General features: G+C 39.4%; 1 long non-coding RNA gene across 1 annotated transcript; it reads right to left on the bottom strand.

Annotated features, from left to right (window-relative positions):
• Window positions 1–5,035: 5,035 nt before the first annotated feature.
• Window positions 5,036–17,921, bottom strand: LOC132631913 (uncharacterized). Its single transcript, XR_009579178.1, has 4 exons — window positions 17,438–17,921; window positions 9,192–9,284; window positions 7,645–9,110; window positions 5,036–5,430 (listed from the first exon to the last, which is right to left on the bottom strand). It is a non-coding gene; the product is annotated as an uncharacterized LOC132631913 (long non-coding RNA).
• Between the last annotated feature and the right edge of the window lie 8,273 nt (window positions 17,922–26,194).

Raw genomic sequence — 26,194 nt, 5'->3', positions numbered from 1 at the left:
GTGATGTGGAAAATCCCGCAAATAACCCTTATACCTTTCCCACGTGTGCGGTAGAGATTCAGAGTCTCTCTGAGTGAAGTTCACAATTTTTCCTCTCAGCTTCTTTGTTTTCTTGGGTGAGAAAAATATGTCGATGAATTTATTCGATAATAGCTCTCAAGAAGTGATAGAGCCAGAAGGAAGATTTGTCAACCAGTGCCTTTCTTAGCCAATCAATGAGAATGGAAACAAGGACAGCTTCACATAATCGTCGGGGGTATCTCTATATTGAAAGTTCTCGCTCAAATCCACGAATTGGATCAAGTGCTTATGCGGGTCTTCACGAGGCTTACCCATATACTGACATGTATTCTGCACCAATCACACTGTTCCTTCTTTCAGCTCAAAAGTTTTGGTAATCTCAGGCCTGACGATAGCCTTAGCAATAGTCGCCAAACTGGGTCTAGCATAACTGGACAAAAGAATCCATTATTTTTGTGCCATCTCAGTAACTTGTATAATATCCCTGTTCCCGTCTTCGGTGTTGTCAACCAACTTGGGATCACGCTCGTTTCCTGCCAACTTTGTTTTTTTGTGTAAAGTTCTTTCAATCTCCGGAACAAAGACAGCTAAAGCTTTTCCTTGACTTCGAGTGTCTGGCATAAACAAGAGAGTTCACCTGAACGAGCACATATCAACCAACAAACTAGAGTAAAAACTTGAATTAAGAAATTCAAAAATCCAAACTAGAAAAATAATAATTTTTCTAAGTCTCCGGCAACGGCGCCAAAAACGTTTTGCTCCCAAATGCATACTCAATTATACGCGGTCGTACAAGTAATATAAGATTTTTAAGTCCAGATATCGTACCCACAGAGACTTAGATTTTATACTGTTCAACTAATTCAAATTTTTTATAACTATTCAAGGAGGTGACAATCAAAGTGTTGTTGTGACTAAACTAAAACTGAAAGTAAACAATTGAGTACGAGTGTTTTTGTGACTGAGAAACTTGTGACAACGACTGTAAGGTTTATCAGATGAGAGAAAGTTTCAGGGTCATGGTTTTCGACAATCCAGTTGATCTTCTGACAATTCTACCTGTCTTATTTCCTGGGTTATTAGTTGACGGGTTAATTATAACTTTATGAGTATCTTTCGAATTGCTCATAAGCCTGTAGATGCTACTATAACGCCTATATCCCTTTGGTCGTCAGAGGTAACAAGAACACATTTACTTCTCCATATTCAACTAAGAAAGGCTAAAGGGTATATTCCTATCACCATTAGCAAAATGATTATATCAAACAAGCCCTATTTATTCTTATTATGCACGCAAATTCCCTATCCCTAGTTCAATTCACACGCCACAAATTGTGTTCAACTATTGGCCACATAATCAAATAATTAAGATCAAGAATAAATAAGCAACCCAAAATATAGAAATTTAATAGTTAATAATTTTCGCCAAACCAACTATCATTTCTTTCGCCATAACCCTAGAATTAAGAATTTTAGCTACTCATGATTCTAGATGAAGAACAAGAATTCACGAATAACATAGGGTTGAAAAGAAGAAAATTAAATAATTCTAGAGAGAGAAAGTAGGACGCCGGCTTAAAGTCCTAACAAAATCCCAATACGTCGTTTACAACTAATAAAATGTCTATTTATATCCTAGGGTTAAAACTAAAATAAGTAGACCTAATCCCGATCGGATAGGGAAAGTTGTTTGCTGACTGATGACATGCGGCACCTTCGCCATGCGTGGGTACTGTGGAAGAGCAAATCATAGACTGAACGATGATAGACATGCGACACCTCTATCACACGTGGGTGCCGCAGGAGTCATCTTATTTTACTGCATATTGATCGACATGCGGCACCCCAGCCACGCGAGGGTGCCGCAAATCAGTTCAGTTCCTCTTTTTCATTCTACTAAATCATGTCGCCCGCAACATAAGACCGATTATATCTAATTTAGTGTAAAAGGTACGATTAAAGTACTAAGAAATCGAGGAGAGACGACGCAAAACATAAATATTTTTGCCAAATATCAAGTTACGGGGTAAACCATCTACCAAATTGAAGGTCTACCAGTTTAGTTTCCAACACATTAAACCGTTCATATATATGATGTCAGAGTAGAGAGATATTCACGTTTTCACGAGACTGCGCAAGCAGCTCCCTTTGGGACCCACTAAGGAGGTGCTATTTTCTTTTAAGTGTATAAATCGGCGGATGAGCTTGTAGACCTTAATTTTTTTTATTATTTCCAGATCCTAAACAACACTGAGCTCTCTCTTAAGAGTTCTCCCATAACCCTAGACCAAAATCAAAGATAAAAAGGTGAATCTAAAGCTAGAAATCCCGTGGTGCTTGCTAGATCGTAGTTCTTCATCTTGTGGTTGTTTTGGAGGATTCGTCCAAGTGAAGTAAGTTCAGATTTAGAGTGATTCTTGTTGTTTAAGGTAAGATTATATCTCTCACAAAGTTGTATAGCAAAACCAAAGTGAAACAACACAAAACAAGCGTCAGAAATCTTGTGCAACTAGTGGAAGCACGTCATTCCTTGTTGTTGATGATTTAAAGGTTTCTTCACTTTAAAGTAAGCTCAAGTTTAGGGATTTTTTGTTATAAGGTAAGTTTTATCCTCTCTTACTTAGCCTTGGACGAATTTAAGCCCTCAATAGCTTGTATGATGAAGAAATTTGCAAAATAATGGTTGGAAGTTGTTGTTGAGCTGCTCATGCATAGTGAACTGTTTTGGAAGTTATTCTTGTGATAATTTGGCCTTGAAGTTGAGGGAGTAACATGAGTATATTGTTGTTATTGTTATTAACATGTTTATGCAGAAAGAGAAAGGTTTTAAACTACAGTTCGTTAATCATAAATCGAGCTTGCCGCTCTATGTTTGTTGAACTGTATGAGAAGCTTATCATGAGTATCATCGCTATTGTATTATACTATTTTGAAATCGTATTAATGATATCTCATAGCTGGAAATGGACGGATTAAATTGAGTATGATTGTTTGGACGTTGTTCGTGTGTTGTTTGTATAGATGAAAGTGCGAGGAAGTAAAGAAAGCAGGGAAGATGCTGTCGGATTTCTTCTAGAACAAGTTGGCCGCTCGATAAACGTTGTTATGTTCATTATGGTAACGCTGGTGTACTTATTGTTGATAGTAGATTCAGAGTAAAGGAGGCTAAGCTCGAGTGAATACTTAAGGATTCGGTATAAGGTATGTTAAGGCTAAACTCTTCTTTCTTTTGGCATGAATCCAATGGAAACGAACATTTTATCAATGGCTCCATTCATGTTAAAATAGAGATATCCTTGACTCTTGTTTGTCCCTTTTTGGTAGTACTTTCTTGTCATAAAGATTTATCCTTCATGTCTATTGTGATCCTTCTTGGGCTGATAATCTAACACATGATGGCTTGATAGTACATAACGATAATCGGAGGTGTAACGACCTTACATCACTCCGACAGGTTTAGAAATATATTCTTATGAGTCTCATGCATTAGATATGTACCAATAGGTGATTAAATGACAGTGCATACGCATATAAAGTATCTAGAAATACATGGTAATTGTACTCTTATCTTACCACCGAGCTACGGCCAGTTGGGCAGTTATGTATCATTATTTACCACTAGGCTGCGGCTGCCCGAGCAGACACATATTTACTACCGGGCTATGGCAGGTCAGACAGTTGCGCAGTTACCACCAAACTACGGCCAGTTGGGCAGTTACCATTGATCAGTTGGGCAGTTAGAGGTTACAACATCGATGTTAGCTGTAGAGTGGCATTATGTAAATAATTCTATTCATCACGTATATCATGGCCCTAATGGCAATCCAGAAGTTTCAGGTTGGTCCTTATCCCTCTTGTTGAAAAGGATTTATTGTTATGTTTCAGTTCTGCCTTACTTACTCGGTACATTATTCGTACTGATGTCCTTTTTGTTGTGGAAAATGCATTCATGCCTGAGGGTGCAGGTAATTAGTTTGACGAGTCCTCACAGTAGATGAGGTTGACATTCAACGAAGAACCGGTAAGATTCCACTTCAGTCGGAGTGCAGCTGAGTCTAGAAGTCATCGTGTCAGAGTTTTGCTACAGACTTATGGGTAAACGGGGCCCTATCCCGACAATGTTTGGATGTCAGATACTCTTAGAGGCTTTGTTGATACAGGTTCAGTATGCACAGTATGTCAGTGGCCTGGTCGGCCCTCGTTTATGTTTCCTTTTAGGTTGTTCGGTGTTGAAACTCATAATGGCCTCCTCGGCCCGCACATATAGATATGTTTCGAGTATAAAAACTCGCCAATACAACGCTTGCCCACTTATAGTATATATATGTATCACGAGTTGTGGCTATGTTGGCCTATGATAGTTTATAGAACGAATAAGTTCGATCAAGTCGTCCTATATATGTTTTGCTTTACGTCCAACGATCATGAGTTACAGAGTGGTTAGCTCGAGCCAGTACGGCACCGGGTGCCAGCCACGCCTCACCTAGGTTGGGGTGTGACACTTACCCTCCCCAGACCATACTTATAGGATTACACTGGGCAAGTTGCTGTAGTTATTATTGTTAATTGATTTTTCACATAAATTGAAGCTGCTGGAGATCAAATGTGAGGAGAATTCAACTTTTCGGGCTTAGAAAGCTTGACAGTTTCAAGGTAAGTTAAACTTTAATTTCTAGAACTTCTCTATGAACATGACTTTAAACATGAATCCTCTTGAACTAGCTAGTACATAGTTGGGCGAGTGAGTACAAGAATATGACTGCTATTTTGAGCTATTACTCTATGTTACACACTCTTTTGACAATAACATGATATTCTTAAGATTAAAAAACACGATCTAAATATTCCTTCTGATAAACTGAGCATGGCATACTAATATTTCATCGACATTGTCACGACTCAAATTCCCAAGTCGTGATGGCACTAGCCCCATCGTGCTACTAAGACAACACAAGCCATTAACATAACCTTATTAACGGGAATACTAAAAGCGGAAATAAATCATACGAGTCAATTTTCAAGTCTTAAGCAATATTTGATAAAATACTTAGAAGTTATTACACATAAACCCAAAATCTGATGTCACTCGCATACAAGGACCTCTAAAGAGTAAAATAGTCTGAAATACATAATGAAACTGTCCGAAATGGAGAACGACAGAGAGTGAATGCTAAGGAAGAGTCCGAAGCAATCCAGAACCATAGTGCTCGCCCCAATCTCTCAACAAGGGCTCTAACGGGCAACCTGGTAGTCACATGCTCCACTAGTACTAGGGACCGAGTTTGCACACAAAAAGGTGCAGCAAGTGTAGCCTGAGTACAATAATCAACAGGTACTCAGCAGAATCATTGACTGAGCCTTTCCGGAATGGAGACGAGGGCTTGTTTACGATACCACAACCACACTAGTCTGCCATTAGTGCAAATCACAAGATAATCATACTTTAATAGTTAAGCGCACATAACATATAGATTTCAAGATAAGAGAAGTCAAATATTAATATTCACAATAGCAAATATAAAGTATGGATGAATGTTATGCAAATGCAATGCAAGACCTTTATTCCACTTCTGGATACACACACGGTCGAATGGCAATCAATCGTCACCTATGGGGTGCTCATGAGGCCCATATATCACCGTTTCGGAAAATTCTCGGGTCACGGACCGCCCCGGTAGCACTCTCGGATCACGGTTTCCACATATCATGTCTCAAGTACCTGTCACTTAGCCGACCGGATCCATTTGTCAACGGAACACGCTAAAGCATCATCACTCGTTCGTAACTAGATCCCCTCGGACTCACAATCATATCCTCAAATAGTACGCATATAATACATATGAAGTATGAATATGGCATACATCAAATCAAATATGGCATACATTAAATCAAGAGCAAATATATACGGATGAAATCCGTTCTTAGGTTCTCATTATCATAAAAGCTTCACCTTTAGCTTCTTTTCATGTCAACGAGGATATATAAGTGATAAGCACATAAACAGGTAAGACAAGCAATAATAAGAGACATAAAGTACGGGCATCAGACCCCAATCATAGATCCAAAGGATCATACTAATCTATCAGCTCGTACCAAAAGCATGGCATTCAGACCAACTATGCAATTGAAATTACGCATATACCCTTAACATGATAGCCTGTATCCGATACTGGTGCTCGTCACCTCAAAAGTATCAGAACCCCCTTAATTAAACCATGACCCTCTTATTAGGTTCATTTTAGCCAACCACACGTTTAGGAAAGAGTGCAAGATCTCAACTTGCCTGGAATTGTCGAATCTCAAATCACGAAGCCCGTTGTCATTCTGAATAGTCTCCAAATGATCAAAGTCTAGTTAAATATGGGTTATACGTTACAATACGAACCCATCAATACCCATATTGGTACATAAATCAAAAATCCCAAATTAAGCCCTAAAATTAGGATTCCGAACCCAGAAGGACAAAACGGTAAATTGAGCCTTGAATCACGTTCCTCATGCTTTATAAAACTCATATACCAAAGTCATCATCCATTAATAACCATAATTCATACTCATATATCAAAATCCCTAATTCTCAAATTGGGTATCAAAACACTTCAATTTACCTATTTAATTCAACATTCTAACCATGGGCTTTGAGAAAACCATGGAAATAATCATAAAATTGACTTTGAAGACCAACCCACTAATTCTTCCTTGAAATCTCTCCAATTCTCCCTCAAAAAGCTTTTCAACTCAAGGGTTTTAGGATGGGGAAAGTCTAAGGAAAGAAGACACTAAAACCATATTCTATCCAGCAATCTCGCGTACCTGTGCACTTCAGTTCGCACCTGCAAACTCGCATCAGCGGAAAATGCCTCGCCGAGGCGTAACCTCACAAAATATCTTAGGTCCACGGTAGCGGAACATTGCTCGCCATTGCGACCTCGCTTCTGCGGAAATATCTTCTCAGAAACGGGACCAACCCAATTCACCAGACACTCACTCCTGCGGGCCTTCTCTCACTGGAGAGCATCCGTATAGGCGAAACTACCTTCGCGCCTGCGCGTGCACCAGAACCAGCCAAAGCCAAAAATTTGGTTTTCGACTCTAATGACCCGAAAGCCCATGACTCTCCCGAAACCTCCCCGATACAAATCAAATATGCCGATATATGTAAAAACGTGTTACAAACTCACTCTCGCACTCAGAATTCCTAAAAGCGGTCTTGTTGACTAAGTCAATTCCGGACGGCCAAAAACTAACTTTCCAACCAAAAGACCAAAATATCCCCAAGACCCCCGGGAACTGAACCAAATACACAACCAGCCTATATTCGGCGTTCCGGAGTTAATGGAACCGATAAAATTCCCAAAATGTCACAATTACCCCCAATGATGCCCAAAGTCAACCTAATACTTAAAGATTCTTTAACTTAGTAAATTTTCCAACTTAAGGTATCCACCTCGAGAATTGTGCCAATCAAGCCCACTACACAACGAACCAAAACAAGCAAAGGGGCAGGTCCACAAGGGTAAAATAGACAGAAACCAGAAAACAATCAAAATGACCTAAGGGGTCGTTATATCATCCACCACTTAAACACGTGCTCGTCCTGCAATATGAAAGTAGAAGAGATACCTGAATCGCTGAAAAACTGGGGATAACTAATCCGCGTATCTGACTCGGTTACCTAGGTAGCCTCCTCAACCAGATGATGCCTCCATTGAACCTTTTCTGAAACTAATTCTTTGGACCTTAACTTCCGAATCTGCCTGTCCAAGATGGGTACCTACTCTATTTCAAAGTCCAAATTCTGATCGAGATTCACTAGGTCAAAAGAAGAGGTTGTCAACACCAGAGGTTAAAGGATGAATCGTTCTCCCTACGCCTTCCTAAATGTATGAGAAGATGACGTCACATATGCTTCTTCCGTAAGTCCCATGGATGAGATTCTCCATAAGCTTTAACCCCAAGGTTGGAAAAGGCTACTCCAAGTATTCTCTACCAACACCGCAAGGAAAGAGCAAGCACCAAGTTATTCTTTGCTGAAGTAAAATAAAACCACCAAAGATGGATCCACTAAGTCGCCTCTCACCAAAGATGAATAGAGTAATGAAACAAGTTTCATCGAATTCGAACAGACGGCACTCCATGTAGTTCCTCGCCAATCAACGATGATGAACTATGAAGGTCCTTCCAGTGCCGCGGGGATTTTGTTTGATCTTCCTTCAACAGAGGGTTGTGACGTTGCGTGCATCTTCTCAGTCTGAAATCGAGACCGTTTACACCCTCATACAGACCTACAAAAAAGGAACAAACAAAAAAAAAGCGCTCATGAATCCTGTCCAAAGTAAGGCATGCCAGATTATGTCGCCGAATTCAAAAATTATTCCCGTCAATCCTGAAAGAGTTTGACTTTTGTTTTTGGATATATCATAGCCTTCGAAGTCTAATATATTCCGAATCAAGCCTCTCACCATTTGGACACTCCAATCTCAAGATATGGAGTTTTTCATGAGATTGCACAGAGTTCAGAGAAGAAAACGCAGATTTGGAGTTCAACTTTAAAATTAAATTCCGTCAATCCAGAAGGCTTTTCGCTTTGACTTTTGGATATGTCTTATCCTTAGAATTCTACTTTATACATAATCAAGTCGCCAGTCACTTCGGCACTCCAATCTCAAGATATGGAGTTTTCCGTGGGACAACACAGTGCTGAGAGAAAGAATGCGCAGATCTAGAATTCAATTTGCAAAATTAATTCCCATCAATATAGAAGGAGTTTCATTGGTATTTTCGGTTATGTCGTAGCCTTTTATGTCTTCTCTCTAAATAATCAAGTTGCTCGTCATTTGGACACTCCAATATCAAGATATGGAGTTTTCCGTGGGACTGCACTGTGCTGAGAGAAGAAAATGCAGATTTGGAGCTCAACTTTAAAATTAATTCTCGTCAATCCAGAAGGAGTTTCGCTTTGATTTATGGATATGTCGTAGCCTTGGAAGTCTACTTTCACCAAAATTAAGCAGCTTGTCCTTTTGATACGCCAATAACAAGATAAAAAAATCTCACAGGCGCGCAAATCCGTAAATCAAATACAACTTCTGCAAAAGGAAAGAACAACTTTAGTTGCTGATTTGCAAGAAAAAATGAAAGAATAAAAAGAGAATGAGCTCCAGCAAAACCTTTGCCATAGATTCAAAAGATTGTGGTTGAGATGATTAAATAACATGTAATTATATAGAGTTCTTGAGGTTGTTCATCAACAATTTCCAATCCTATAAAAGGCAAGTTGTGTTAAAATCTAAATAAGGAAAATATTCTTGTGCACCATATGGAAAGATGAACCAACAATTTAAGGAAAAAGAATCGTATATTCTTTTGCACCATATGGAAAGTTGAACCAACAATTTAAGGGGAAAAAATCATATATCCTTTTGCAGCATATGAAAAGATGAACCAACAATTTAAGGAAAAAGAATCTTATATTCTTTTGCACCAAATGAAAAGATGAATCAACAATTTAAGGGGGAAAATCATATATTCGTTTGCACCATATGGAAAGATGAACCTGCAATTTAAGAAAAACGAATCACATATTCTTTTGCACCATATGAAAATATGAACCAACAATTTAAGGAAAAAGAACCATATTTTCTTTTGCACCGTATGAAAAGATTAACCAGTAATTTAAGGAAAAACAATCTCTATGAATTGAGGCTACTCCAAAAAAGAAGGATTCTTTGCAAATTAAACAAGGAAAGAAAAGTTTCCATGTGCATAATATGACCATTGTTCCTACACGGTTGCAAAATTTTATGTACAGCTTGAAAAAAAATCACGAAGGACATATTTTCTTCTTTTTTTTGAGCCGGACGGTTACATCTCAAAATTGAAAATGAAAGGCTAAGATGGAAGATGCATTGTAATGACTCATTTGGTCGTTATTGTACTTTTGACCTATTTACCCCCGTTTACCCTTCCTCGAGCCCTGTTGGTATGATTTTGACCCTCGGGGATGGGCGACATGGTTTTCTTGGTAATCGAGGGATTTTTATTATGACTTGTGAGAATTAGAACCTTAAAGTGAAAAAACCTTTGACGGATAGTTTACTTTTGGGTAAACGGATCTTTTTCAAAAATTCATCGATTCCGCGAGGTCCAGAGCATCGATTATGACTTGGTGCGATATTCAGTTCGGTTCCCGAGGCACTTAGAAGCATTTTGACACTCCACACTTGAGTCTGTGCCATTTGTGAGCGAGTTCGATGAGGTGTTCCCTACAGATTTGTTGTGTATGCTACCCGATCGTGGCATTGACTTCTACATTGATCTAGAGCCGGGCACTCGCCCTATTTCCATTCCGCCACATAGGATGGCACTGGCCTAGCTGAGAGAGTTAAAGGAGCAATTGCAAGATCTTCTGAGTAAGGGTTTCATCAGACCGAGTGTCTCCCCTTGAGGCGCTCCCGTGCTTTTATGATTAAGAAAGATGGGTCGATGCGGATGTGTATTGATTACCGCCAATTAAACAAGGTCACCATTCAAAATAAGTATCATATTCCCCGCATTGATGACTTGTTCGACAAGCTTCAGAGTGCTTCAGTGTTCTTTAAGATTGATTTGAGATCAGGTTATCACCAGCTGAAGATTCGGGCCGAGGATATTCCGAAGACGACCTTTAGGACTCATTATGGTCATTACGAGTTCCTTATTATGTCTTTTGGGCTTACGAATGCCCCGGAAGCTTTGATGGATTTGATGAATGAAATTTTCAATCCATAACTGGACTCCTTTGTCATAGTCTTCATTGATGATATTTTGGTTTATTTGCGACGCAAGGAAGAGCATGAGCGTCTTTTGAGGATTATTAGTTTGTTGAAGGAAAAGAAGTTTTATGCTAAGTTTTCTAAGTGTGAGTTTGGCTTGATTCTGTGGTATTCTTGGGCCACGTGGTGTCAAAGGACGAGATTATGGTTGATCCCAAGAAAATTGAGGCTATTAGAGATTGGGCGAGGCCCACTTCAGTGACTGAGATTCTTAACTTTGTGGGTTTGGTGATACTACCGTCGGTTTGTGAAAGGATTTGCTTCGACTTCTTCTCACTTAACTCGATTGACTCGAAAAGAGGTACCTTTCCAGTGGTCTGATGCTTGTGAAGAGAGCTTCCAAAAGCTCAAAACCTTGTTGACTACAGCCCCGATTTTGGCATTACCCGTGAAGGGTAAGGATTTCTTCGTGTATTGTGATGCGTCGCGTGTTGGTTTGGGCACCGTATTGATGCAAGAAGGTAAGGTCATTGCTTATGCTTCTAGGCAGTTTAAGATTCATGAGAAGAACTACCCTACTCATGATTTGGAGTTGGCAGCGGTAGTCTTCGCTTTGAAGATTTAAAGGCATTACTTGTATGGGATCCATTGTGAGGTATTCACCAATCGCCGCAGTCTACAGCATATGTTCAACCAGAGGGATCTCAATTCTAGACAGCGTAAATGGATGGAGCTGCTTAAGGATTATGCTATCACCATTCTATACCATTCGGGCAAAGCTAATGTGGTAGCTGATACATTGAGCCGAAAGGCAGTGAGTATGGGCAGTTTAGCTCGGTTGATTACTACGGAGAGTCATTTAGCCATGGAGGTTCAAACTCTGGCTAGCAGTCTTGTGCGACTTACTATTTCGGATCCAGTCAGGGTTTTAGCATGTGTTGAGGTGAGGTCGTCTCTTTTGGAGCAAATCAGGGTACAACAGTTTGATGATGCTAAGTTGTATAAGATTCATGAAAAAGTGTTGAGTGGTGAGGCCAAGGAGGTTATGCTTGATGATGAGGGGGTCTTGAAGATCAAAGGACGTGTGTGCGTTCCTCGTGTGGGTGGTTTGATTCGCTTGATATTAGAAGAGGCTCATAGCTCTAGATATTCTATTCATCCGGGTGCGACCAAGATGTATTTTGATTTGAGACAGCACTACTGGTGGGGCACGATGAAGAGAGATATTGCAGATTTCGTCGCTTAGTGTTCGAATTGCCAGCAAGTTAAGTATGAGCACCAAAGACCTGGCGGTGTGCTTCAGAGGATGCCTATTCCCGAGTGGAAGTTGGAGAGGATAGCCATGGATTTTGTTGTGGGTCTTCCAAAGACCTTGGGCAAGTATGATTCGATTTGGGTCATTATGCATAGGTTGACTAAGTCTGCGCATTTTATTCCAGTCCAAATTACTTATAATGCAGAGAAGCTGGCCAGGATTTACATTCGAGAGATTGTGTGATTGCATGGGGTTCCTATTTCCATTATCTCAGACCAAGGTACTTAGTTTAACTCCTATTTCTGGAAGACGTTGCCGAATGACTTGGGTATACAGTTAGATCTTAGCACCACATTTCATCCTCAGACCCATGGTCAGTCCAAAAAGACTATTCAGGTGCTTGAGGATATATTGACGGCTTGTGTTATTAACGTTGGTGGTCATTGGGACCAATTCTTACCATAGGCAAAGTTCGTGTACAACAACAGCTACCATTCGAGGCTTTATATAGTATGAGGTGTCGTTCTCTGATTGGGTGGTTTGATGCTTTTGAGGTGAGACCTTGGGGTACGAATTTGCTGAGGGAGTCTTTGGACAAGGTGAAGCTGATTCAAGAAAAGTTTTTGGCAACTCAGAGTAGGCAAAAGGTGTATGCGGACCGGACGATTTGAGATTTCGAGTTTATGGAGGGTGAGCAGGTTCTTCTAAAGATTTCACCCATGAAGGGTGTTATGCGATTTGGGAAGAAGGGCAAGTTGAGCCTGATGTACATTGGCCCATTTGAGATTCTCCGTCGTGTTGGTGCAGTGGCTTATGAGTTAGCTTTGCCCCTAGGCTTCTCAAGTGTCCATCCGGTGTTTCATGTTTCCATGCTGAAGAAGTACTATTCAGACAGTTTTTATATCATTCGTTGGGACTCAGTGTTGCTCGATGAGAATTTCTCTTATGATAAAGAGTCTATAGCGATCTTGGACAGGCAAGTGAAAAAGTTGAGATCAAAGGAGATAGCTTCAGTTAAGGTGCAATGGAAGCATCGTCCAGTTAAGGAGGCCACATGGGAGACCGAGTCCGATATGCGTACCAGATATCCCCAGTTGTTTACCGACTTAGCTGTGTTTCCTCCGTTATTTTCCTTTATCATTTGAGGATGAACGATTGTTTAATTGGTATCTGACGTAACGACTTGTTTGGCTGTTATTACACTTTTGACCTATTTACCCCCGTTGACCCTTCCCCAAGCCATGTTAGTATGATTTTGACCCGCGGGGATGGACGACATGGTTCCTAAGGTAATCGGGCGAGTTTTATTATGAATTATGAGAACAGAACCTTAGAGTGAAAATCCTTTGACCGATTGTTGTCTTTTGGGTAAATAGACCTTTTTCGAAAATCTATCGATTCTGTGAGGTCCGAAGGGTGATTATGACTTAGTGGGGTATTCATTTTGGTTCCCGAGGCACTCGGGAGCGTTTTGTACTAATGGTTGAAAAGTTAGTTTTTGGCCGTTGGGGTTTGACCCGATCAAGTAGATCTCCGATGGGAATTTCGAGACTATGAGTGAGTTCGTAGCATGTTTTTACGTATGTATCCATATTTGTTTTTTATCTGGGAGGTCTTGGGTAGATGTCAGAATTTGGGGCGAACTTGGTGAAAAATTAGAATTTCACTGGTTTCTGGTGTCTCGCCCCAGCGAGACTGGGTGCGCCCCAGCAGACCCGCCTCTGCGAGGCTTGGTCCGCAGGCTCGGAAGTTCTATTGTTTTACTAAAATTCGCCCCAACGGATGGTCCTCCGCTGAGGCGAAACCACTTCCGCTGGAGCGGAAGACGCTGAATCAGATTCATTAAATGTCTAACTTGATTCATTTCCCATTCCCAAAATTAATTCTCCAAATGACTCAAGGGCGATTGGAAGTGTTTTCTGAGTGGATTTATCTTGGGGTAAGTCTCTTCCACCTTATTCTTAATTATTTACCTTCCTAAGCTTGAAATCTATGTAGAAATCTAGAAAGCTAGTTGGAGAAGATGAGTTTCAGCCTTAATTTTATTATTTGAATTTTAGACTATGAATGTGAGTTAAATTGATGAATATTTCTATTCTAATTATGGAATCTTGTGAGTTAGTTACTAATAAGCTTGAATCTCCAATTTGAGTTGAGAAATTGATTATAAAAATTAGGGTTTATTCCCAGATTGGGGGTTTTCTCTTAAATGATGAAATTGATCAATAATTGAGCTTAATTAGCAATTGGAGAGTAGAATTGAACTTCTAGAATGCTGGGTCACCAGATTCCGCTTTTGAACTACCCATTTTACCCTTGTAGGCCCGGTTTCCCTATTTTCCTTAGTTAATTTGGATTCGAACGAATGTATAGTAATATGGGTATCGTTATTCCCTGTTTCTAACTTAGATTCCGATAATGACTAGACTTTGAGTATTCGGAGGGTCTTCGGAAGGGCAAGGCTCAGATTTGACTGTTCGTGGCACCAGCTCGGCATAGAGGTACGTTACGGCTTACCTTTTGGTTAGACTTCAGTTACGGAAGAATATGTAGGAGTTAGTCATTGACGGAGAAAGCATGTTAAGCCTTCGGGTATGGAGTTAGGATGGATACTCTTAGGTTGGTATTGTTAATAACTTTGTGGGCTTATCGCCTCATTTATTGTGATTTGGCTTGTTGCCATATGTATGATGTTGGGCTTGTTGCTTATTTGTCATATTGTTGTTTTGATACGTTCGTCTCTCACTTATCTCGACATTTATCATGGATAGGGGAAATAACTTGATTCGGTATTGATATTGTGATATGTGCTCATGTAGAGGCACGATTGAGATTTGATATTATTACACTTGAGATTGATATCTTGCATAGCATTCATACTCATTTTACATGATACATTAATATGATCTATGCTTGGTACTAGTTATGATAAGTGAGAAAGGAACATCTGAGATTATGGACAGTTTTGGCATGGAAGCCACCTCTGGGTTGTGTGCGGAGTGACTTGTGTTGTGGAAGTCACCTCTGGGTTGTGTGCGGAGTAACTGGTACATGGACTTCGCTAGTCCCTCATGGGTCATGATTATCAAGATGTGGAGGTTATCCGTCTGTAGCATGTGTATACGGAGACAGATAGTTGGCCAGTGCATCTCATTGTATTACATATGCACTCATTTATCTCATTCATATATATCACTTTATTCTGCATTGGTATTTATATCACTTGTGTTGTTTAGATCTTGGATTGTGTTGTGATTGTACTTGACTGCTCGCATGCCTATCTTTCAAATTTTTTCTTTTATATATGTTATCTAACAGTTATCGGCCTATGATACCTACCGGTACATGGTGCTTGTACTGATACTACCTTGCTGTACTTTTTTCCTGAGTGCAGAGTTCGTATCAGGTTCCTCCTCTGCACCTCGTTAGTGATCCCGAGACTTGGCTTAGAGTGTCTAGGGTGAGCTTCTGATGGATCCCGCTACCCGGAGACTCTTCTATCCTACTTTTTTTATTTCTTATTCTGACACAAATTTATTAATCAGACTTGTATTTCTAGGCTTATGTATTTAGTTGCTCTTGTACTACTCAAACTAGATATAGGGGATTTAAGCTGTAGTATTCCGTATATTTAGCTATTTATGATTTGAGACTAATTTATCTTCTTATTTACTTACTTATGTTTGTGTTGGACGTTGAATAAGGAAAGGGTTCGCCTACCAGGGAGTTAGTGTGGGTGCCCACTCAACCCCACGAATTGGGTCGTGACATGCATTTTGTACTATAAGTTGAGCAAAAAATAAATTATTTCAATAAGTTGTTTCAAGATCCTACAAATACACATTGCCGAGTGCATTTTGAAGACACAAAAAAAATCAAATTGGCTAAACTTCAAGTCTCGCCATCAAATTTCGGCAAGCTTACACCTCAACAAGTCATGAATTAGGGGGTTGTCACACCCTATTTTCGCGCCTCGAAGGATGTGAAAGGTTTTATTATTAAAAAGGATTTTTTTCAATTGAAGTGACGTTTTGAAAAGGAATTATTTATCTATTCAGAGTCGCCACTTTGAATAGAGTTTTGGTGTTCCAAGTCACCTTATGAATCCCTAATCAAAAGGAAATGACTCTATTTATTATTAGTCTGCGAAAACAAAAGATCGGGTAAGGAAATCTATTGACCGGGGAGAAGGTATTAGGCATTCCTCGAGTCCCGTGAATCTATTGACCGGGGAGAAAGTATTAGGCATTCCTCGAGTCCTGTGAATCTATTGACCGGGGAGAAAGTATTAGGCATTCCTCAAGTCCCGTGGTTCTAGCACGGTCGCATTTATTGACTTATACTTGGCTAAAATTAAATCTTAGATAGAAGAATCTTAGATAGAAGGTGTTTGTCTTGCTTGCTTAATTACCTAAAATTAGCTTATAAATGTGACTTATATTATTGGCTTAGGAGCGTAACCGCACACAAAGCTTCCTTTAAATTATTAAGAGTTGACCAAGGGGCGTAACCGCACACATGGCTAAACTCAAATTGATTGCACTCTTCTCACAATTTTGAGTTAAAATGGAGTCAAGGAGGGAAACCCCACACGAATCTTTGGACTTTTTTAATTCCGTTGGCCAAGGAGCGTAACCACACACATGGCCAACACATTTTATTAGGAAGTCAAGAAGCGTAACCGCACACATGACCCTTTTAAGTTGTTGTTTGCACTAGCCGAGGAGCATAACCGCACACATGGCCAACACATTTTATTAGCACCTAAGAGCTTCTACCATTAAAAGGAGTGGTATGTCTCGTAAATCCGAGACTCTTTTTCTTTTTCTTTATATTCAAAAACTCAACTTAAACTCAATTCTATTTCAAGTCTATTCTCAAAATCAAGGCCTAATTACTCAACGTCCTATTAAAACCAAACAAAACAATCAGATCTTAAAATTTTGCTAAATGTGTTGAATTTCCAAAAAAAATTACCAAACTTCAGATTACCAAGACCTTTTTTATTCCCGATTTTTCATATCAGCTAATTTACACAATAAGAATAAAAATAGATTTATTCAATTAATAAAATGGATTGGAAATTAAAGCACAAAAGAGCTTTCCACGTCAAACTTTAAAGCCATCATGACAAACTTCATGCTTAAAATCTCATGGCCAGCATACTCAAATAATTACAAGAGTGCATAATCAAATCCCAGCGATATTCCATTTCACAAATATCCAAAAGAATTATTTATTCAGTATGACCAAATGAAGCTACTCAATAAGACAAGAAACTAAACAAATGAACTTTTTGCACCGTCACAAGACATCAAGTAATCAGAAAACAATCCATGTAATTTTTATTCAATAAACAGAGATCTCAAACAAAGGTAAAGTTGAAGTAAAGTAGAGAGAGATGGACCTCCTTTGAATATCACTATTGAGCAATGTTTGAGCAAGAAAAACCATAAACCAGAGCTTTGATCGGAAACCTCGACTGGAGAGCCTCGCGAACTCGATGAGCTACTGACCGAAAAAAAACTCGAACGGCAAATCCGACTAACTGGAACCAAACAAACGAACACCCTCGACTCAACCTGCTTGCTTAGATCGGAATACCCAAACCCAAAACTCACCAATTTTGATTCGAATGGAGTTTTCACGACGGTTCTTTGGTGGGTTTATATGGTGGTTTCACGGTGGTGTGAAGTTGATGAAAAATGGGTCACTGTGGGAGGTTGAGTATTTTGGTGTTCTCTCTGCGTGTAGTGTATATGTATAGCTGTCTATCTAATTTTTGTCCTCCATTCGTATCTCTTTATGTTCCTTCTCTAAATCCTAAACTAATTATGCCCTATGCCTAACCCATATCTCTTCTGCTAATATGTCCTCTCTGTATTGTTGTGCCTCTGTATTCTATTCCCCTATTTTTGAATTATGTGTGTATATGTAACGATCCAGAGTTTTGCCCGACCTTTTCCCGAGCTATATTAGCGTATAATTGACCCACAGGAATGGGTGGTATGATATTCGAGGTCATCGGATGCGAAATAGGTTGGGTCTGTGAAATTAGACTTAAAGTGAAAAATGTTTGACCCGAAGTTGACTTTCGGATAAACGGATCTTAATCGGAAATTCGTCGATTCCGAGAGGTCCGGATGGTCATTTAGAATTTGTGTGTATATTCGGTTTCGTTCCCAATGCACTCGAGTGCATTTTGGGACTTGCGATGGAAAATTAGTTACGAGGTATCGAGGGTTGACTCGGTCAACGAGACCTCCGTTAGGAATGTCGAAGCCACGAGTGTGTATAGGGCCTCGGGTGATAATCGGATTTCAGAATGAGTTTGTGAAAGGTGAATTATTTTCTGGTTTCTGGTGTACCGCAATAGCGGTGGCCACGCCGCAAAAGCAGCTAAGTGCATTTTCTACGTAACCGCTGTAGAGGTGGGGTGAGCGCTGAAGCGGTTGACGGGCAGTAATATCATTTAATGACTTGTTAAAACCCCAAACCCTTGTGTCATTATTCTATTCTTATAACCTTAAGCTTGGGAGACGAATTTAGGAGTTTTGGGGCAGATTCTTCATTGAGGTAATTCTCTTGGCCTTAGATTTCATCAATTGCTACTCCTAATCATGAATCTAATACTAGAAATCTATAGAATCAAAGAGGGATTAAATGGGTTTTCATGAAAGTTTTTTAAAAAGGGTTTAGACTTCCTAAGTTGATTATGTTGATGAAATTGGTTGAGTTAGTCATAGAATCTGATGTATCTAATGTTGTTGAACTTATATCTACCATTGTTAGAGATTAATTCCTGAATTGAAAAACGAGGATTTATACCCAAAATTGAGGGTTTTGCCTACAATGCGAATTTGAGTAATCCATGAGTTCTTCTAGCTTATAATTGATGGGAATTGATCATCTAGAGTATTAATTCATGTTGAGACTTATAGATTCCTAATTTCCTCTTTTTAGTTCATGAAACCCATTCCATGAGTTAGGAATAGGGTCTTGAATAGAAGTAAGGTTTGAATAATTATTCTTCTTGATTCTAATTTCCTAATCCGGATATGATTCGACTTTCATTATCATGAGGCACAAAGGAAGGACAAGACTAAGGGTTGACTGTTGGAGATTTGATATTCGGCTTTCCAGGTAGGTTACGGTTGATCTTATGGTGAGACTTCGATTAGCGAAGCGTATGTTTAGATGATATTATTAGAGAATGCATGTAAATCTTCGGGTATGAAGTTGGCTTGGACATTGCCTTAGGTTGGACCTTGTTGAATGATTTGAGGGCTAGCCACCCCGTTGCATTGTTGACTTATCTTGTTTTATTTACTTATTGGCTCGTTGCCACTGTTACACCTCGTATCTTCGAAGAGCACTTATCTAATTTGAAACACAAGTACGTTGAGTTAGGGTTAAGTAAAACCACTTTGGAATATAAGGAGCAAGCATTATTAAGTATATTTAATGAGTGAATGATGTGTATAAGTTATACCGGAAGGTTTTATAAGGAAATGAGTGGAAGAAATGAAGTAGTACGACTTTGGAGAAAGGATGGGTAATGTTTTGTGTGAAAATTTTTGTCCAACTTGGGGGACGAATATCTCTTAGCATATGAAGTGTTTTAAGGTGAAACAAAAGCCTAAAATGAAGTTCGTCGAGTATAGTTTCCAACGCAACAAACTGCTCGTCAATAGGACATCGGAGTAGAGATTTATGGACGTTACAAGTTCGGCTGAAAGAGCAAAAATGTGTGCTACAGTACTGCTACAGTAACCGAGTGTTGCAGTACCCGGGTGCTACAGTACCCGACCCGAACCACATTTATAAATACCATTCTAACCCATTATTTCTCATCATTTTCTCACCTCCCATACTTCTTGAGAGTTCTATAACTCTCCATAACATTCTACAACTCTCCGTAACATTTCATCATCTTGTATAACACTCCATAATTCTCCATAATCCTTCCTAACCTTCCATAATCTTCCAAAACATTTCCATATCATCAGGAGACATCAAAACCTCAAGGAAAAATTTATGGAAGATAATTGTTCTTGTTTCTCTTCAACGTGGTGATGAACTTGATATTGGAAAGGGGTGAATAGAGTGAAGTTCTTTCACAATAAGGTACGTTCTTCCTATTATTTACATGATTAAGATGATGTAAAGGTTTAGCAATTCTTAGAGAGGAAAGAATCATAGGAGAAAATCATGAAGAGTTGAATTGAAGTTGATGGCCATGAGGTGAGATTGAAAGAAAATTTTGGATTAAATTGAGATCAAATTGAATATAATTTTCTTTGATTATGGTATTATGGATGTAGTTATGGTTGGTTTGAAAATTGGAGAAACATCGTGTGGGATGTTTTATGGAATATATTGGTATTGATATTGTTGTTGATGTTGTTGTATTGTTTGGGAGTTGTTTTGGTACTTGGAGGAGGTACAGAATATTGGGGAGATGCTGCCCGAATTTCGGTAGATTCTAAAAATATTTCAATTCGACGCTTGAGACAAGTGTCAGATATTGAGCCTAATGATAATATGGATGGTTTACGTGTAAGAGTTGCGAGCTTGGAAGAATAAACGTTGAACGACTAAGGCGACCGAAAGGTATGTTAAGGCTTGTCCCTTTCTTTCAAAGGCATGATTCCTATGGTACGATTTCATAAATGTTTTCATAACTTCTTTGTTTCCAAAAGCTAGATGTTTATGACTCCAAAGCATGATTCCCTTCCTGATAACCCGTAAATGTTTTCCAAAATGTTCGTATTTTTCCAAAACAAAGGTTTATGATTTTGTAAGCTTTTATGACTACAACGACGGACATGTTTTTGTAATGACAACGATGATGTCAAAGATGAGAATATGTCTATGATGATTATGATGAGAATGGTTTCATGTTTGAAAGTCTCAAGTTGTGGATTCAGTATGAATATGAGAATATTGAGCTATTTCTTGATCCTTAATTTTATTCCTTGATAATGACTCTATTTTCAAAAGACTTCAAAGTATATGAATTGACGCCTTATGAGATTTATGACCTTATTCTATGTTTTCTCTTAATGTTATTCTTCATTGGTAGTCTCACCTTATAATAATTGTTCCTTCAAGGTGAGACATGACGATCATGATTATTCCATAATGTAATCGGAGGTTACCGACCTTATGTCACTCCGATAGAGTTATAGCTTTTCTTGGGCTCTCGGGCATGCTGCTTATATGATATATGAATATGATATATGTATATGTATATGTATATGGGGAATATGGTAAAAAGGGCGAGGCGCTATCGACGCATGGCCACCTGATCAATTGGTATAATATGACATGATATCATCCCGGACGCGGGACATATGTGGTTAAATGGATCAGAGTCGACGCCTCGGCAACATGATATGTTCTATTTTATGTATACATGAACAAGAAATATTTTTCAAAGAAAGCTAAGCATACATGTCATCCGCCCTAAGAGGCACTCATATGTACAGGTTACTCTTTAATCTTACGACACGCCCTATATTTTCATTATGTTATTATTCATACTTTGCATCCCTTACTATGTTATTATTCATACCTTACATACTCGGTATATTACTCGTACTGACATCCCTTCCTGTGGACGCTGCGTTCATGCCCGCAGGATCAGGTAGCCAGTCGAACGATCCACCGCATTAGGGCCTCCCCTCAGCAGCAGTCAGTACACTCCATTGATCCGGAGCTACAACTTTTTTGGTATGTTATTCGGTTACGTACATATATGGGTACGGCAGGGCCTTGTCCTGCCCTTTCTACCATGGGTACTCCATAGAGGTCTGTAGACAGTGATATGTAGTCGTGATGTTATGCAGCCTCGTCAGCGTTTATTTTGTTGTATAGTATATATATGTGGCGGCCAAATCGGCTCGCGCTGTTACTCTCAGTGTTCATGTTTATATGTATGTGTTAGCCGTGAGTTCCCGGTGCAGTGCCTCGTATGTTGATTGTTCGGGAGACAGTACAGCTCAGTTACAGATTGTGTATGGGCCCAGGATAGTCAGTGAGCAGTAAATGCAAGCATATGAGTGCTTGGCCAGTAGTGGTCGGGCACTTGTTACGGCCCATCAGTTTGGGTCGTGACAGCCACGTTGAGACATTAGATATTGGTGATTGGTGATATATCATGATTATGATATTGCGGTACCTTACTTTGATTTGAAATTGAGATGAGAATTGTGATTCCATTGTGGCTTATTGTGTAGCCTTATTATTGATATTACTTGTGTGTCATGTGTGTTACTATTTGGGATTGAATTGGTTATTTGATATTACATTGCATCGTATTCATACTCATTTCCATGATAGATTGATATTGTCTTGTTGTGGTACTGAGAATGGAAAGTGATAAGGAAATAAAGATGCATTGAGACACATTTGATACGAGTCATCTCTGGGCTGTGTACGGAGTGACCGGTTCTATTCTGAGACTTATTGTATATCGAGTCATCTCTGGGTTGTGTGCGGAATGAATGATATGAGGCATATTGGTTGGATATAGAGTCATCTCTGGCTGTTTGCGGAGTGACTTGTACAAGGACTTTGTGGGTGTCACGACCCATTTCAGGATCGCGCAAGCGCCTACCTTTTTCACCTCGGTAGGCGAACCCTCTCATTGAATACACATCAATTAAATAAAGATGATTCATTTAAACCAATAGATATTTAGAAATAACAGCGGAACATCATAAAATATATTTAATAAACTCAAGTATTCATATGATTACAACAAATACACGATTACAGACTCAATCCATTTTTCCATGACCTGATCTAGACTAGTACAAGAGCGACTAAATGAATTCCGATTTCCACTATATTCTAAGACTTAACCTCCGTCCCGGAATAAAATGGGAGGAGGCCTTTTAGATAGGCACCGCACATTCCCGCTTCGTATCACAATCAACCACCTGAAACAATCTACATCCCAACAAGGGTGTAGCAAGTGCAATATCAGTACAATCTACGCGTACTGAGTAAATATCATAGGCCGACAATGGTTAGTAACACATATCAGTAAAAGAATTCACAGATAAACATGATAACAACCCAATCAAGTCATACGTCTATCTACCACACACTGTACATCAATACCTTTAAGCATAAATTTCGTTCTAATACTCACCATTCAATCTCACAACGATCTCGAAACTCACATATCATTAAATCGTTCATTTCAGTCTAATAGTCCACTCATCATCGAGACACCTGTTACCCTACATCACATAGTGACCAAACATATAACTAATCTTACGAACGGTCTATGGGATACTTCAACAAGTTCAATCAATAAATCCATATCCAAGTACACGTCATTGCCTAAGTAAAGCATCTAATCCCAAATGTGTCAAGTCTGAATATATCAAGTCCGAATCCAACACCACAAGTACAACACCAACATCTCAAAACCAATCATAATGCAATGTGATGCAACAGTGTGTTAATGCAATGCAATGCAATAGTGTATGAATGCAATGCAGTGGCATGCAAATGAGGTGTACATATGTACTCCGGACGAAAATATCTACGTCTCGGTAGCACAACCTAGTGTGACTCGCGAAGTCTAAGTGTCATCCATCCCGGGTCTTTGCCCAACAGACAGACGGGACCCCGGATCTTTGCCCACGGGAGGTTCTCACCGGCACCACTCTGGGGGGCCCGCGAAGTCCATGCACTAACAACGATTCCGAAAATATCATCGGAATCGCCCATGCAACAACAATGCCGGAATGGATCATCGGACATCGGTCATCTCACAATCACTCAAGTAAAAGAGTATCATCAAAATTTCAGTTTCCCACAATCAACGATTCCGGAATTGATCATCGGACATCGATCTTCTCACAATCACTCAAGTAAAAAAGTTTATCAAATATCAGTTTCACACAATCAACGATTCCGGAACTGATCATAGGACATCGGCCTTCTCACAATCACTTAAGTAAAAGAGTTTCATCAAATATCAGTCTCACTCAATCAATGATACCGGATCATCACCGGGTATCGACCATGCATCATGAATGAATGAGAGTGCATGTTATGTGTGTATCAACCTGAAGCTCAATATCACAAGTACCAACAATGGGGTACGCCAACAATGTATCATATCACAATACCAACAGTGGGTATGCCAACAATATATCAATATCACAATACCAACAGTGGGTATGCCAACAATGTATCTACATCACAATACCAACAGTGGGTATGCCAACAATATATCCGAACCACAAATACCACAGTGGGTATGCCAATAATACATCCAAACCAAGACGGATAACAGGATCTAATCTCTATCAACAACTCATGACATCAAGCCAACACAATAGAACAATCAAACACAACACAACAGGGTGGCTAGTCCCAACACACAACAGGTCAATCAATCGATATACATTATTACCACTTCCTTAAATCATCCTATTAGCTTAGAACACGAATCTCGCCCTTCACTCAAAATCCCTCGTCACAACTCATTTAGGACTCAATCACAATTGTTGGTACATTTTGTCCTTCCATTTATCAACTAGATTCACTATTGATAGCATAACACAATTAATCACAAATTACGGGAATTCTCATCATTAGACACAGAAATAGATATCACCCACTACTCCCAAGTCACATAAAATCTACCGATTTCAAGAAGGCCACATTATACATCCTAAATAATCTACAGGCCACAAGCCCGAACACACAATCACACATCAATACCATCCTAGGGTTCCATCCCAAATCTCTAATTCCTTCTAATACACGAATATGGAAAACTAACAGGAATCTACCGAAAAGAAAAGCCATAACCTACCTGGCAGCCGAACATGTATCACGAACCCACACGTTGCCTTGTCTTTCGAATAGTCTCCAAATAATCAAAATCTATCACATATGAATTCTATGTAAGAAACCATGAATAATGATACCCATATTGGCTACCTTACATTCGGGTCAAATTCCAACCCTTAATTTAGGACAAATGAGTCTCAAGGGCAAAACGGGAATTTTATGACCAAAATACCAAACTCAATACCAAAAGGTCAAAATCCATTACTTTAATCATAGGAATACTCAATTAGTTCTCAAAACTATCATTAATATGAAAATCCCCAAATTTGGGTCTAAGAACCCTAACTTTAATTCACGAAAATCAACTCTAGAATCGAAGATTAATGATTAACAAGCCTAGATATGACATTAGCTAGCATGAACAATAACAATTTCATCATTAAACATCATCTAAGAATAAATTTCATTTTTAACCCCTCTTCACATGAAACCCCATAAAAATCCTTCTTTTGATCTTAAGCCTTTTTATGGAAAATACGAATCTAGCTAGTTTGTTCCCAACATATTCAAGCATATTCAACATTAATATTACTATTTAGGAAGATTTGAGGAACTAAAAATTATTTAGAACTTAACTCAAGAACCCATTTGAAGACCCATTAGATTCTATGGATTCTAAATTAGGCTAGATGATTAAGAGAGGTTAATGAAACATAACAAGGTAGGAATGTTACCTTAGGGAAGGAATCACTTGAAAACCCTCCAATTCACCTCCACAAAGCTCTCAAGTCGGAATAGAAATAATGACTAGGTTTTTGGGGTTTTAAACTTATAACACTGCTCGTCGACCGCTCCAGCGGTCGAGACACCGCCCCAGCGGCTGGGCAGACCGCTACAGCAATTGAGGCTAGGAGTCCACTTACCGCTGCAGCGGTGCCGCTACAATAGACACCTGACAGCAGCAATTTTTCCCAAGTTTCACCATTTGATCCAATTTTCAACTAGTTCTCGAGCCCATCTACTCACATACCATACACATAGACACGCATAAAAACTCGCCCGTGGCCTCAAAATTCCCAACGGAGCTCTCGTTGACCGAGTTAACTTTGAGTCAACTCTTTTTCATGTTAAGCCTATATTTCATAAAAGTTGTTCGAATCCCGGTCTAGACACCTTAGGAAGTGTGCCAATAGCTCCCTCGGGGCAAAATGAGCTAATCACTGCTCGAAAAAGGGCAAAAATACCGAAAGGGCTATAACGACCAAGCGGGTTGTTACAACGGGTCCCCCACGAGTTGTGCTGCCGAGATGTGATGTTCCATCGTCGGAGTACATGTGTACGG

This window comes from Lycium barbarum, chromosome 3 (genome assembly GCF_019175385.1).
Source record: "Lycium barbarum isolate Lr01 chromosome 3, ASM1917538v2, whole genome shotgun sequence".
Lineage (NCBI taxonomy): Eukaryota > Viridiplantae > Streptophyta > Magnoliopsida > Solanales > Solanaceae > Lycium > Lycium barbarum.
The sequence above is the reverse complement of the archived record's forward strand: the minus strand, read 5'-3'. Positions and strand labels throughout refer to the sequence as shown.